The sequence below is a fragment of the Drosophila albomicans genome, chromosome 2R (genome assembly GCF_009650485.2).
Source record: "Drosophila albomicans strain 15112-1751.03 chromosome 2R, ASM965048v2, whole genome shotgun sequence".
NCBI lineage: Eukaryota > Metazoa > Arthropoda > Insecta > Diptera > Drosophilidae > Drosophila > Drosophila albomicans.
Window position 1 is genome coordinate 34,075,372 of NC_047631.2, and position 16,820 is coordinate 34,092,191.

General features: G+C 37.5%; 1 protein-coding gene across 3 annotated transcripts in view; it reads left to right on the top strand.

Moving 5' to 3' along the window:
- The window catches only part of LOC117573899 (myb-like protein AA), a 73,926-nt gene that overhangs the window by 39,540 nt on the left and 17,566 nt on the right, over nt 1-16,820 (top strand). The window contains exon 1 of one of the 3 annotated variants that reach the window (XM_052007843.1): nt 10,520-10,575. The exons of the other annotated variants lie outside the window; for them this stretch is intronic. The gene's annotated coding sequence lies outside the window, so the exon portion shown is untranslated. Of the gene's footprint in view, nt 1-10,519; nt 10,576-16,820 lie in introns of those variants that run through there. 3 annotated transcript variants of the gene reach the window in all.

Below are 16,820 nucleotides of genomic sequence, written 5' to 3' on the forward strand. Positions count from 1 at the left end.
GCGATCCAACGATGGATGAGCTTGCGTAGTTCGTTTCATTTTCAAGTCAAGTCCAAGTCAAGTCGAGCTCATTTTTATGACCGCCTACGCAAAATGTCGAACGATGTTGCCTCAGATTTGTCTCATGTCAGCATAAATTTGGCTTAATTGATTTTAAATTTGAGCATTTTTAATAGCCTGCAGCCCAATTTCCGACATGGTCAACTCACAACACATACACAAAGTTTTTGCTTAATGGAGGTGCATACCAAATAAGTCGAGCGAGAGAATCTCAATCTGAGGCTCCATCATTTTTGATTGAGCATGAATATGTATGCTAAAAATGCTAATGTTAATTAAATTAACGACCCTTAAAGATTTTATATAATTTATTTTCTCTCCCTGTCTCAGTCTCAGTCTCTGTCTCTGCATCTGTCTCACTTCATTTATGCTAATTGCTTCATTTAAATACTGCTTCATTCTCATGCATGTAAAATTTGATAAATGTTTTGCACTCAGCAAAATTCCAAATCGATCGACTAATTGGTTGTAACTCTGAGATAACATTCTACTGTTTTTGTGTTTGTTGAGTGTAGCTCATCCCATTCATACAATAAAATATAATTCATTGAGGCAACCTTCGAAATTGGTTTACCACTTAAAGCGAATCTGCTCTTTTTCTGCTGATAAGATAATCGAAAGTTTAAAAAAGATGAGTTCCCAGGCAAATTAAAAATTAAGTAGGTGATACCCTCTAAAAGTGGGAAGTTGCTGTTAATTTATTTGTTAAAATAACAATAGTAATAACAAGTATATAAAATATACAAAATACTGAAAATATACTAATAACAAGCAATAAATATAACAAACATATTTACTGAAAAATATTGAAATCAATATACTAAAAATATGCTAATAACAAATTTAATAATACCAAATGAATATACTGAAAATACACAAATAACAAGCAGGAAATATACCGAAATTATATACTGAAAAATATTGAAATATACCGAATTACCAATGGAAGAAAATAATACCAAATACCGAAAATATACTGAAATTCACTAATAGCACGTGCGAATTATATCAAATAAATATACTAATAACAAGCAAGAAATATTCCGAAATTATATACTGAAGAAATATTGAAATATACCTAATTTTCAATGAAAAAAAATAATACCAAATACCAAAAATATACTGAATAGCACGTGGGAATTATACCAAATAAATATACTGCAAAATATGAAAATTAGCCGAATACTAAATTTGGCATATCGATATACTGTAACATTCACATAATACCATAGTGTACAAAATATACCATATTGTCAATGAACGAAAATAAGACCGAACTACAACAGGCGCTTTTGCTAAATTTCGTTTTACTATTCATCATCATTTCATGCATGACATCAATACAAGGATATCTCCAACTATCAGGATTAAGTTAATGATGTAACTCCATTGTAAAGCTCACTCAATTGCAGGGTATGCAGGGAATGAAATAGTTTGTTGCCAAGCACGAGTTTGTAAACATGCTAATAAATTTTCAGTAGTTTATTTATTTACATATATAGTGTGTGTGTGTTTTTGTGGGTTTTATTTAATTTATATTTATTTATGTTGTATTTAAATGTCGTCGGCACTTCGTCGACATTTGGAACAGCAAATTATCAGGCAAATTGCGCCATAAATAAGCGAGGCAAAAATATTTTAAATTATTAACAACAACAGCAGCAGCATCAGCATCAGCAGCTCTCGGACAACAGCACTAAATAAATAATCAAACAACTTGAGATCGCATTTTGGGCAAGTCGAGAGGGGCTAATGGAGCAAGTGAGGGGGGCAGGAGGAGGAGGAGGGTTTGGGACCTGGGTCGAACAGATCGTCGCACGGTTAATGGCGCGAATTATTTACAGATTTTAATGTCAAGCCAATATTCGAGAGATTGCTGCGCCTTTGTGATTATGTGTGTGTGTGTGCTGAGCTGAGCTGCAATACTGTTAATACTGTTTTTTTTTTCTCTGGTTTTTTTGGCGGCAAAGGCGATTGCTTTTATTTAAAACAAATCGTAAATGTTTAAATGCCGCATAGTTTCAACTGGCTCCAAAAGAAGCCGACGCGTCGGTGTCGATGTCGATGTCAGATTCGGATTCGGATTCGAATTCAGATTTCAGTTTCGATGTTTGGTGTCGAATTGAGATTTGAGCAACTCGGGAGTCGGAACGGTGGCTATCAGTGGCAGTTGTTGTTGCTGCTTTTTTTGAGGTGTGTCCCAGGCACAGACTCGAGTCAGAGGCAGACATTATGAAAATAAACAAGAGAGCAAACCCATGTGTTGTAGCATTGAATGCGTTCAATATTGAATGTGGAGCAGTTTGATTTGAAAAGCCCAGTAAAGAAAACAACAATGAAATAACAAGCGCGGCCCAAAAAACCAACAATAAATTTATTTTTTCAAACTTGCTGCCGCTGCTGTCCGTTTGCCTGCTGTTGGCTACTTAAACAAACAGCGAGCTGGCATAATGAAAAATATAGCGGCATCGGGTTAAATAAACTTCTCCTTCTTTTTCTTTTTTCTTGAGATATTTTAATCATAATAATAGATAGACAACAGGCAGCAAAGCTGACAAAAGCCTTTGTTCAAATGTCAGAGTTAATAAAAGCGCAAAAATTTATTTTAAACGTTTTTTAATGACATCGCGCGAGGTGTGCGAGTGTGTTAGAGTATGTGTGTGTGTCTGTGTGTGACTTGAGCAATTTGAATGAGCCACGCATTTCATGTACCCCCGTCAATGACGACCAACAACAACGATCAACGACTGACTTAGTTACATGCCCCCTTTGCATTTCGAGAGTTGCCTTTGTTTCGACAGTTCTTTGAGTCGTTTTTTTTTCTTCTTTAAATTGGACGGCGTGAAGTCGCAACAGTAACAGCAACAGCAGAAGAAACTGAAACTGAATCTGAATCTGAATCCGAATCTGAAACCCAAAACCGACACCTACAACATGGCATCACGTACAAATTTCGTATGCACGATTTTGCACTATTTTGATATTTATCCAACACCTGCGCTCAAAATGAAGATGAAGTCGGGCTGGAGTTGGAGATGGAGTTGGAGTTGGAATCGGAGTTGCATAGAAACAAACAAGAGATTTACGTCTAGGTGAGATGAGTCTATGTTGCCATTGAATGATCACGCTGAACATGAAAAGCATGAAAGACACAACAACGACGACGTTTATTTGTAACTCTTCTAGAGCTCATGCCATATTCAAATCTCCTGCCAGAATTGACAACGCCAAGTCAGAGTCAGAGTCAGGCCAGCTGTGGCCTGTGGGCCTGAGAAACAGCATCTGCATCGGCATCTTCATCGGCGTCTTCAGCTGCTTTAGAGTTGCACATTGATATTTACGACTTGCAGCCAAGTTTGGCAGTCAACATAAAATACAGTTCAAAGTATTGCCAAAATAAATATGATGTAATTAATGGGCAAACGCTTACATTCCGACTTTGACTTAAGACTCAAGTTGCCATTGCCTAATGACACTTTTGCTGTGACAAGTCTGAGAGCGAGCTTCAAATACTCGAGAGTATTTGCTAATGCCAGGCAAATAGTTTTGACACTCGAAACTAGGCAAACATTCAACTCTGAATCTTGTGGTGAACAACATTTCCGTTATGATCAACCACCCGCTACCCACAAAGACACAAAGTCAATTTACAAAATGGAAATGAAAATGTAAAGAGAAGCTTGCAAAGTGTTGAAAGACGAAAACTTAATGCTCTTATTTTTAGCGGAGAAACATTTCTGCTTGCTATTTAAGTGAGAAGCTATAACTTAAGTAAACTCATTTTCTAGGTCAATGCTAATTTATCAAATTGCTAAGGAATTCCTAGGTATGATTGCATGTGGCAGTATTTTTTATGTGTGTGCATAAATCGTATTATTGTGTATTGCATCCAATGCACATTCTTGCGCGCCAAAAAGAGTGTCTATAACAAGTGAGAAAGCTTAAGGCGAGTGTACTCGACTGTGAAATACCCGCTACCCATTTTAAATTTGAAAATAAACGAAATTAATATACCGCAAAAATACTAAAAATACAAAGTATATAATTAGTATATTTTATATAGTACTTCATTAAAAATGTCATTTGGAATTTTAAAATAAACGAAATTAATATACCGCAAAAATACTACAAATATACCAAAGTGTATAATCGGTATATTTTATATAGTACTTCATTAAAAATATCATTTGAAATTTTAAAATATACCAAATTAATATACCACAAAAATACTGAAAATATACCAAGAGATATATTTGGTATATCGCTATCAAAATATACATTTTTAAATTCCTAAATATACTAAATTAATATACCACAAAAATATTAAAAATATACCAAATTATACAATCGGTATTTTTCATATAGTACTTCATTAAAAATAACATTTGAAATTTTAAAATATACCAAATTAATATACCACAAAATTACTAAAAAAAATATACCAGAATTTACATTTGGTATATTTATACTACTACATTAAAGATATACCAAAATCTATCCAAAATATACCGGATTGTGACAATATACAGAAATATATTATAAACAAAATATACCACATTCTCAGGGTAAGCAACTTAAACGGGATTGTCGTCACTTTTGTTCGCGTTGATCAAGTATATATATACTTTATGGGGTCGGAGATGCCTTCTTCTTTCTGTTGCATACATTTCCTGCATACACAAATTTATAATACCCTTCTACCCTATGGTTAGCGGGTATAAAAATGAAGTTTAGAAAACGGCATTTCATGGCTCAATGGCAAGCAGCTGAAGAACTAATAAACATCGACGCCATGTCCATGGACAGGTTGGAAACCACCAGCGGTCGGAGCAACCACAACACACACACACACAACACACAGACCAACTGCGGCTCATAAGCATTATGATTGCCTTCAATAAATTGCAAATAATTTCGACCTCATTTCGCTAGGCGTCGTCGTCGTCGTCGTCATTGTTGGTCTGGCACACGGTCATGGACGGTGTTCATATGGCCAATAGCCAAATGGCCGAATGTGGCCAAATGTGGCCGCCTCTTGCCACCCCCTGCTGGCGCATAATAACGCTGCGTGAATTAATTTTTGAGATATGGACAAGTCAGATCGCGGGCCAATTTTTAGCATTGAACTGGAACTAGACTCAAGCTGGAGTTGGAGTGCAGACCACGCACCGGTTGAACGCATTGCAATAAATTTACTTGGCTTTTATTTGAATGTTCGAGCACTTTTTAATTAAAATACAATCAAATGTCAAGTTTAGCCGGCTGTAGCGCCAGCTGCAAGCTACAAGCTACAAGCTGCATGCAAGTTGCAACAAGCTGCGTCCAAAGCAAACACTTGTCATCTTGACAGCCCAAACAAAGCGTGACTGACGTGCGGCTAAAGCGAGACAGAGGCAAAGGCAGAGAGTTAAACGGGCAAACTCACGCAGTAGGCCTAACGAGGGTCATTCAATGAGTTGGAGCTGGAGTTGGAGTTGCATAGACCCCCACACAGTGAGCGAGACTTTAAGACTGTGTTGCAGATGGAGTTGCAGTTGCTGTTGCTTTTGCTGTGGCTGTTGCTGTGGCCACTCCAGTGGATAATGTGGGCACATGTTTGGACTTGGCTGAAACTCGAGCTTTGGATATGTTGTTTGGGTAAATGCGCGCGCGTGCGTGGTGGCTAACAATTGAGAAACACTGTGCACTGTGAGTACACTGAGTACTGTAAGTCTTTGTCAGTGAGTTTTGGCTTTGTTTTGTCTGCTGCGTTGTTTTGTTTTGTTTTGCTTTTGCTTTGTTTGCTGTGTGTCTCTTGTGTCTCTTGTCTGTCTGTTTGTCTGTTGATAGTTTTGCGGCGATAAGCGCGACATGTCAGCGTCACTAAGGCAGGCAACGAGGCAGTGGCAACGGCCAGCTTTTTAGATTCGAGCACAATATATTTTGTCAGCTCAAATGGTGTACATAATAGCCCAGAGATAAGATAGTAATGGGCCGGTTAAGCGGCTCATAAATCATTGGCATGGAAATTGCTTTTCTATGATAGACAACTTGACTTGTTAGCGTTCGTTCGTTGTTAGCGGCAACTTCCGCAAGGCGAAACCTGCAAACTAAGCTATTTTAAGCAGTACTTTTCACTTTCCGCTAAACACTCGACATCCGCCCAGCACCACACAACGGTAACAGCCAAAGCAGCAGCAGCAACATCGACAACAGCAACAGCAACTCTGACAACGACAACGACAACCGCAACAAGAGCTTCGAGATCGGAGAGCATGGGGAAAAAGTTCATTTTCAAAGTAAATAAACGAAAATAAACTCATTTTCATACTCAACACGCCACAGCCACACAGTGTAATGAATGTGCAGCTTTTTGTGGTATGCGCTTCCTGCGCTGATTTCTATATACTCGCAGCCCAAGTACCTAGAAATATGCTGAGAAAATAACAAACTAATGCCTTGAAATGCCACGAAATATTTCCAGAACGGAAAAGGCCTTAAGCAGTTTTTTTTAACAATGAGCAATTTAAATTGGGATTCTGCTGCCCGCGAAAAAAAACTAGACCAATCAAACAATATTATGAAGGAATTTCAGAGCTATAAATATTTAATATCATTGTAAGCAGCCGATCAAAGTGTAATGTAAAAATGTAGTACAAGATTTAGTCTGAAAACTGTAATTGAAAAATGAAGAGTAAACCACCTTTACTCTTTAGCATGTACGAAAAGTTTCAAATAATTTATGGGAAATTATGCTGGAATTCAAATCATATTAATGAACCATAATTCAAACATTAAATATGAATATGAAAAGCTTTGACTATTCTCTATATTAGATAAGTCTAAAATCCATTATGAATATAAGTGCAATTGAAGATAGACATCTTAAAGATTGAGGGTTAATCATAATTCTGAAGTCAAATTGACTGCAAAGAAATATAAGCTAATTCCCTATTGCTCTTTAAGGTATCTGTTTATTTATGTTATATTATACATTACATTATTATTATATTTTCCTACAGATTTATTGTTAGATTAAGCCTGAACTTTCTTGCAATGCAAAAATAAGCTCCAAAGGCTCACCAACTATTCATAATTCTTATTTTAAATAGAATACTAAAATCCTTTAATCCCAAATGAATTGAAGTGCAATTGAATATAGACATCGTAAAGGTCAAGCGATGTTTATAATTCTTTTCTGATGAACCTTAGTTTCCTGTTGAATTAGACATTTTTGTTTCTCCTTAAACCATCTGCATAGTTTGCTTTTAGCATTACAGAGTAATCTCTAGTCGAGCACTACGAGTGCGCAGAATTCTTAGTTGTTTATTGATACATTTTTGTGTGTGTTTCGGCATTTTATGTGCGGCGGCGGCATGTCGTGCGGCAGCAACTGAGGTATACAAATTTCTTACACTGTAATATGATTGATTGCCCCGTTGACCTGGAAACGTAGCGTATACAGCGGCCGAACTAATAGTTACACTTAACAATGAGCCACAGTCAAAGTCAGAGTCAGACTCAGAAGATTGGAGAGCAGAGCAGAGCAGAGCCAAGTCGAACAAAATGGGTCAAGCGGGGCGGCAGACCAACCCAAAATATAACAGAAAGAAAGAAAAAGAGAAGCAAGTTGAGTGGGCGCTGCATGCCACAGCAAATGGACTTGCAAGGGGCAAGTGGCAAGTGTTTTCCAGGTAGCTCAACTCAGCTCCAGTTTTCGGTTGAAGTTGCAGGGCTGAGTCCATGACGTGGCGCTATTTGGCACAGTTGACGAAAGCGGCAAGTTAATGAGCTGCCTCCATTGTTATTCTTATTATTATTATAGCTACACTCATTTCTATTTTCAATTTCAATTTCACTTTTCTACACATATATCGTTTGTGCTGTACAATCTGAAGAGCTTCGTCTGACCGACTGACTGTCCAGGCAAAACAAAAGACAACACGAGTTGTTGACCAGCAAAAGTTGGGAAGCAGAATCGATGGTAATTAAAAAACCGTTAATATTGGAAACGCTCGTCGCAAGGTGTCAAATCAAACATAAAAGATATTATTAAGAATTCATAAAAAATACTCAAAATTGAAAAACATCTCTCTCTGTGTTTCGGTGAGAAAAAGAGCTGCGATTGCCGTTTAAATGCGCTGCTGTAAAATATCTGTAAGATGCAAATGAGTCGGAGTAAATGGATAGAGAGTAGACAACACACACACAGATGATCAGCGGAGATAGCCGCAGATATGACAAACTAATAAGCAGGGTAATGGCAATGCAACAACAATAACAATAACACAATGGAGCCCCCGTAAATGTAGCGTTAAGTGTTCAAAAGCCCAGCAAACGGCATTAAGCCATAAAAAAACGATATGGCCAAAAACGAAACGAAACTCGACAACCGAAAATCGAAACGGAAGATTGAGCTCAAAATGCATATTGATTGACGTTGAAATGTTTTAAATGGAGCAAAACTCTAACAGCCAAAAGCCAGGTGCAAGTGGTTGTCGTTGTTGCTGTTGCTGTTCGATGTTGTAGCTAATAAGTGGAAGTGAAATGAATTAGTGAACGCTTATGGGGGTCGCGACGTTTGCGGCACTCAAAGAACTGTTCAACGCAGTCAAAGCCAGAGTCAAAGCCAAAGGCTTTTAACAAATCCCCCCCAGTGCCCAATCGCTGCCTGGTGCCAGTTCCAGATCAATGGGCCATTGAAGCGACTCGTCACAACTTCGTTTTGGTTAGAGAGACGAAATCGTAAATTCGAAATCATTGACTAAAAGCTTTTGATAAATTATACGAAAGAGCGAAAGAGATGCACAAGACTGCGACTACATCAATGAACGTTAAATTGTATAAGAAATAGGAAGGAAAAAACACATCAAAAACTATCAATGGGGCAGCATAATTGTGTGAGAAAATATCGTGCTTATTGGAAAGTTTAGAGAGCAGGGCGTGTCCATAATGGAGGCCTTTCGAAATTCTAGAGGTCAAAAGGTATTTTTCTTAATTTCTCTCCAACTGTTTATATTTTTAGCAAACTCTGAAATTTGCACCGAATCCATTCACAAAAATCAAAAGCCCAATCATAAATTGTCCAATTTATGGGGCGCAACGCAACAAATGTTGACAGTTTTATAAATCTATATGCGAGAGCCCTATCTATGCAAATCCCCCCACAAAATGTTGTTACAAAGCTGTGTCTAAAAATAAACCATACTTTAAATTTAACAATAATAACAAAAACCCACTACAAATCAACGGAACAGAGAAGAAAAAAAAGAATCGAATCGAAATCGGAGGCGCACAATGAGAAATGCTACAGCCGAAAATGATTTCGGGGGGCAAACAAAAGACTTAGGCAACGAACAAACATAAAAATAATTGACAAATATATTATACATATATAAATCAGAATAGCTAATAGAGCGCGAAGAGCGCACAGCTAACTCTTAACAAAAACAACAACAGATCGAAACGTTTTCATTGATTTTTCGCTGGCTGCGACGTCGACGGAGACTGCGACGGCGACTGCGACGTTGGCGTCAACGTTAGCGTCCACGAAAAAAATAAAACCTAGGCAGCTTTTATTATCATTTACCGCTTGTCCACACAACAGCAACAACAACAATGAAACACACCAACAGCAGAGACTTTTATGTCTCGCTCTTCCAGTGTTGCCGTCATGCTCTCAGCTTAGCTTGCTGCTCGCTGCGATCGTTGCTGCTGCTGCTGCTGCGAGCCAGCAACTTCTTGGACTTGCTGGCCCGGGTCCGAGCCCGGCGAGATTTAGTTCAGTTTCAAGTGTTTGTGCGTTGCGTGCGCCACGAAGCGGAGAGCGGAGACTTTAATAGCGTTCGTTCGTTGTCATCGTTCGTTCGTTCGTTGTTCGTTGTTCGTTTTGGAATCAACTTCCGTAAACTTCCACTCGCTGTTCATTTTGCCGTCGGCCGACAAAACAAAGTCTCTCGATCACGATTGCTGCTCGTCGTGGGCGTCTCTCTCGGCAGCTCCTGTCGCCAATTTGCCGCGCAAAACCAAAAACGGAACCCAAACCCAAACGCAACGCAACGCGACGCAACGGAAGCCGTAACCGCAAACGGAAGTCGAGGCAGCGATAACGTTAACGATAATTAACGCGGGCAAAATTCAATTAATTTTCCAGAATTTTTAATGAGCTGAAAAAGCATACGAAATGAAAAGTGCAAGAATTATGTATGGCATTGTATGATAAGTTGATAATACTTCTACTTCTATGATTTGTGTGTGAGTGAGTCCAACAATTGAGAGCCATAAATAATTCCCATAATGGGTTGAGAGCCATGTGAGAAACTAATGCAAAAGTGTGAAGAAGCAGCAGCAGACAACAGAATTATTGTCTACGTTATCAATTTCTACATCTATATTTATATACATTAAGAGAGAGAAAGAGAGCGAAAAAAAAACAAAACAAAACAAATAGAAATAAAAATAACCTGGCCGCGATCACCTTTATATGGATTTATTAAGCTATTCAAATTGGATACAATTTCCTACAACTTTAAACTGGTGAGTGCAAGTTCGTTGCCCAAGTCTTTTGTTTGACGTCAGCGAACAAACAAAAACAACCACATACTCGAACCTGGGACGTTGTTGTTGTTGCCATAATCATGCCAAAAAAAAACACACAACTATAAATTTTCTATAGTTCGATATAATAAAATATTTTTTATATAAATAAAATGAGAAAGAAAAAAAGCAAATAATCAAATTTCAACGGCGTCTTATCGCCTGGGCATAAATTTGGATTTTATCTCCATCGTTTTGTAGCGATATAACACTACATCGAACGGATTGAAAATCTCTTTTGATGTGTGTTTAGCATGTTTCATTAATTTTAAATGCTCTTCCTTTGTTTCAGTTATGAGTTTACTCTTCAATGCTTATGTTTCGGCTATTGTCAAAAAGCGAATCTCGTTAGAAAGAGATTTATAGAAATCAAACGAGAAGAGAAATCGCCAAACTGCAAGTGTCGAGTATAGATCTGAATGTATACATATATATATTTTTGGCAAATATTAGTCACTCGGGCCTAGCTCACAATAATTATACACTAATTTAGCGTATAATTAGCTAATTAGAACTGCGCAGCAAAAGGCAAAGGCAAAGCCAAAGCCGAAAAATCTTCCGGCTACACCTTCTGTGCAAAAATGTTTGCGAAAATAGAAAAGACTAAAGCAAGCAGCTCCACAAAAAAGCAATTAATCAAATTTGTTCGCTTTGAGAGTTTCTGTAAATATTAATGGCTTCATAATTGAAAATTTTCGATGTCAAATTCGCAGGAGTTGTCTAATTTATCATTAGCCACAACTGTGCGATGAGATAAGACACTTACTCGAATAATTACTAACGCAAGAATTTATTTATTTATTTATGTTTCCAAGTTGATATTGATAGGGGCAAATGCCGAGCTGGTTATAAACTTTATTTATATGACAAGTAAATCAACTTGTAAAGATTTAATACACAGACAGCAGCTGCTTAATGCATACTCAATGAATACTAAGCAGATGCAATTATTTAAATTCAATTAAACCGAGAGTAGCTAAATCAATAATAATAATGCGGAATGCTATTTGAATCAATTTCAATTAAGATGCGCAATAAACATGCCAAAAAGTTTTCCATCTTATTAATTTTTGGGCACAGCTTTCACGATTTCTATTCGGTGTTGGCTAATCTCATCAATTTAAGATTGTCATCTTAATTATCTGTTGGGCCCATAAAATAACATAGAATGAGTTTTTCTCAAATTATAGCATACATTTGGCAAATCAAAAGTTGTTAAGCTTATGAAATCGAAACTGATTAATTTGCCCATTATGGATTTTTCTAATATTTAATATTAATAATTAATGCACGATACCCGTCGATGAGCGATGGTTTATGCTTGTCCCGTGCTTTTTAGCTGTATACGAGTATAACAACAAATACGCTATTAATGAGTGGACCGAGAGTATGTGTTAAAGCGCTAAAGGCGGCAAATATGCAAATTGCATCTTGGATGTTTGTTCAGTTTCGTTCATAATTTTCTATGAAAAATGTTGCTGTTGATGTTTTAGTTGTTGTTTTCTCACATAAATTTGCCGCAGGCGCAAAATTTCACTCAAATGAAACCGGAAGCGAGCTCGTCAAGTGGAATGGACTAAATGTGTGTGTCGGCTCGACCGTCCAAGCTTCCAAGATTGCTCTAACGGTGGCAGAAACGAACTGTCTAGAGTTTATCAGCTGGTGTGAGTACAACAATAGCTAAAGAAATTTTAATATTTATATACTTACTTACTTACAACGCACGAAACACGAAACACACATTTTGCACTCAGATTTTCTCACTTTCGCATGTCTGTCTTTTTTATTTTTTTCCACGCTCCTCATGTCAGACACTTTGTCAAAATAGCATTTGTTACGCTGCCAAAGCCAGTGCCAGACACCAACGCACTGGACAACAACAGCAACTTGAGGCAAAGTAATAACGAGCGTTATCCAAGCATCATCATTATCAACTTTTAACCATCGGTTTATGTTGTGTGCCACCGAAATGATTTAATTTTGACAGACCTTTTTTTTCCCCCCCTGTTTTTTCAAGTCTCTTTCTCGACTTTTATGTGTGGGAGTTTTTGGATTTTAATTTAAATTTTTTATTTGTCTATTTTGGTCATAATTTTTGTCGTCTTGTTGGCACGCATTGTTGCTGCTCCATTGCTCTCGTTGTTGTACTTGTTGTTGTTACTTTAATTTTATTTGATATGCATTACCAGCTTGGCTTTCGTCTTTGTTTATTTCTTCTACAACTTCTCCTTTTTGGCATTAAGTGCTTGTAAATTGGGTCAGTGGGAAGTTACACTTCAGTCGTCGTCGTCGTCGTCGTTGTCGACATTGTGGAGTAGCTTCGCTTGTTGCTGGCACACAGCAACACCAACAACAAGAGCATGTGTCATAAATTGTTACTCTGACGCTGAGAACTTTTGCCCGCTTTTGATTTTCGTTTCATTTATTTATTTACTTCATTTTCTATTGTTGATGCTTGAAGTGCAATTGTTGTTGCTGTACTGTAAACTTCATGCAATGTGCCCTTTGGGCTTCCTGCATTCCATTAAGTACACATGTTGTTGATTGACAAGTTCGTTGCCTAAGTCTTTTGTTTTTTATAGGGCAAAAGGGTCAGCTTTGGCGGATAAACTGGTATATTTTGGTATATTTTGAATGTAGTGCTATTTCGAAATACTAAATAAAACCTTTTGGTATTTTTGTGGTATATTAATTTGGTATATTTTCAAAATATATCAAAATTCCAAATAAAGCCTTTTGGTATTTTTGGTATATTAATTTGGTATATTTTCAAAATATATCAAAATACCAAATAAAGCCTTTTGGTATTTTTGTGGTATATTAATTTGGTATATTTTCATTTCATTTTAAATGATATATTTTGAATGTAGTAATATACCAATATATCAAATATAGCAGATGGTATATTTTCAGTATTTTTCGGTAGCAGGTATCTCAGAGTCGAGCACACTCGCCAATACCTTTCTTACTTGTTTTCTCATGAATATGAAACCTTCGGTTTATGCTTAATATCCTGAAGACAATGGGCGAGCTTTAAACGATTTGTATTCGATATATTAAAGAATTTATTGCATTTCTGCATTTAGTTGCAACTCATTCGCTATCCTTGGCTTTTGGCTTAGCTCGGTTTGGCTTGGCAATAATATTTACGAGTATGTGCCGCAACTAATACGTTTTTGCGCAAGTCTTTGCAATACTTGTTGCACCGACAAAACAAAACAACAAAAAGCTACAACAGAGCTACAGTCAGCAAAATCCATATCCACATCTTCACAATCATTGCTCGTCCGTTAGAGGCTGGCAGTCAGGCAGGCAGGCAGTCAGGAAGCAAAGCTGCAATGTGAAGTGACTTTGGCTGTCTGCTGTCTAGACATTCTTCGATTTTTCCTGCCAGCTGCAACAACATCAACACCAACCAAACAACGATGAGTAGAACAAGTGCAACAACGGAGGCAGCGTTCAACCTGCTGCAGAATATGCACTCGTATTCGTATTCGTATTCGTAGTGAGTACATCCATGAATGCATTTGCAGTGCTTTGCTTGATTTTTATTGACACAAGTCGTTAACGGACTGCCGACTGCTCACTGTCGGTTGTCGGTTGTCGACTATTCGCTGTTCGCTGTTCGCTTTTCGCTGTTGATTGTCGATTGTCGGTTGTCGGTTGTCTACTGCACGGCCTGGCACACATTTTGCATATTTTACGAGCTCGTGTTGTTGTCGTTGCATTCGTTGTAGTTGATGGGCCTAAACTGTAGTGAGTTGTGAGTAGCAGCGAGGCTTCAACTTCAACCGTGCTTGTGCAATGAGCTTTACTCGAAAATCTTTTGCATAATTACTGTGGAACGTTTTGATTTCGAATTCTATGTACTCTTCACCAGCTACCGCTCACAGACTCACAGATTGCGCGTTAAGTTGCCAGTTTTCATCAATACTCACCGTCTGACCCAGGGGACAGTTGACCCACTTGCTTAGAGCTTGAGTGCTGAGTGCGGTTTATGTAACAAATCAAGCCATGCTCACATAAATCAAGAACAGACATTAATGTACAGCATATGTTTCGAGTATGTATCGTCTGTCCAAATATATATAGATGGATAAATAAATCATGAAGACCCCCTGCCAAATGAGTTTTCACATAAGTACACGGCGATTTCGCTTGTTAACATTAATAATAACTTGTAATTTGCAGTTGTTGTTGAAAATCACTCTCAGCGAGGGCAGAGAAGAAGAAAAACTAATTACAACATTTTTCACATATGTAAACATTCATTCATAATATTAAACCACACACAAGCCAAGCCAAGACTCGACTCAACTCGACTCGAAGCCAGCATAATGTAAAACGGCGAGAAACTAAGAAACCCCGAAAAATATAAGGAAAAAAAAAACTATCCAAAAACGAAAAAAAAAACTGAAATGATTCAAAGACTCACTTTGAAGATCTTCCGCTTGGTTTCTCTCCGCTCTCAGTGTGTTGTTAATTTTTGTTCATTAAGTCTGAAAATGGCCAAGTTTAATGTTTGACTGAGGCACAAAATTAATTAAACATTTATCAAAATCAAAGCCGCATCGCAAGGCAATAAACGAGCATCTCCCAAAAAAAAAAAAAAAACGAAATATAAAACAAAAAAAAAAAATCAAGTCGAAAAGCAAAACTAAAATCCAACAAAAAAATTAGATGCCTGGGGATGCTGCGACCCCGGACTGTTGACATTTTGAACACGAGAGCAGCATTGAATTGTACTCATACTCATACTGTGTATTCATACTCCTACTCGCACTCGAACTTTGTTATTATGATCGTCATTGTGTTTTGGTCTTTGTATTAACTGCGTTTTATTTCTTTCGCAATTGCCTTGTTTTTATTACCTTATTAACTTGGCTAGTTAAAATTGAAATTGTAATTGAAATTGAAACTGAAACTGATGTTGCTGAAATTGAAATTGAAATTAAGACGAGTCCCACACGAAGTTCGAAGAAGAAGAAGAGAAAAGTAACTAACCTCTATTCACATGCCAACATACAGATCTCGGTCAGCCAAGAGTTGGCAATGGAAGTGGACATCGACATCCACATCCACATCGACATCAGTTGGCTGTCTCTTTTAAATGAAAAATGCTCGAAAATGAAATAAAAGTAACACAAAAACGCAGAAGAAGCACTCTGTATCGTTCTTCTTTATGTGGGGGCCTTCGTTTTTGCCTGTGGAGTCGCAGTCGAAGTTGGACATCGCCGGGCATATCGATGACTTGGCCCAGCACTTGAACTGCACTTGAGTGTTGTAAATATTTTTTAAAGCTGCCTTATTGTGTCAGGCGCTAAAGTTGAAACGAATATCAAATGCCCTCCACATACCATTTGAACGATAAGCAAGGCTTATTACTCGATGACGACGGCAGCTTTGAAGATTTCACTCGATTCACTTCAAGAGGACGTCACTCCGTCCGTCCGTCCGTCCGTTCGGGGTGGTCTCTCAGCTCATTTAATAATAACTTGAGTAGCATTCCATTTAACCATAAGCACAAGTGCGTTGTATTGAAATCGATTTCAATAATGATAATTATTACAGATTTCCCTTGCCATTGTGTTTTGTTACATGTCCTGACAAAGAAAGGAGTTTTTATACCCTCTTAACATAGGGTTGAAGGGTATTATTACTTTGTGACTCAAGGAAATGTATGTAACAGGCAGATGGAGGCATCTCCGACCCTATAAAGTATATATATTCTTAATACGTCCTCTACGTCTGTCTGTCCGTCCGTCCATTGGTATGAATACCCAGATCTCAGCGACTATAAGAGATAAATATATAATTTTTAGACAGCAAATGTTATGTTAGTAGCTTTGACTAACAATCTGGTATATTTTGCACTATATAGTATATTTATAGTATTTTTGGTATATTTTAAAATTAATACCGCACTGTTATGCAATCATTAAAAATAAGTAGCGTGTATCTCGCAGTCGAGCACACTCGACTGTAACTTTCTTACTTGTTCTTTCTTTTTGCAGAGCATAAAACTGTTGTGTATGTTTTTTGTTTCCTCACTTCGATATGCAGTTGGGACTGTAACTCTTATTTTTTTTCGGGGTTTGTTTTGGCTTTTTGGCAATTTGGGTTACATTGGCTGCTGTCTGAAAAATTATCTGGCACTTATATTCACGCTTAATTGGCATTTTTTA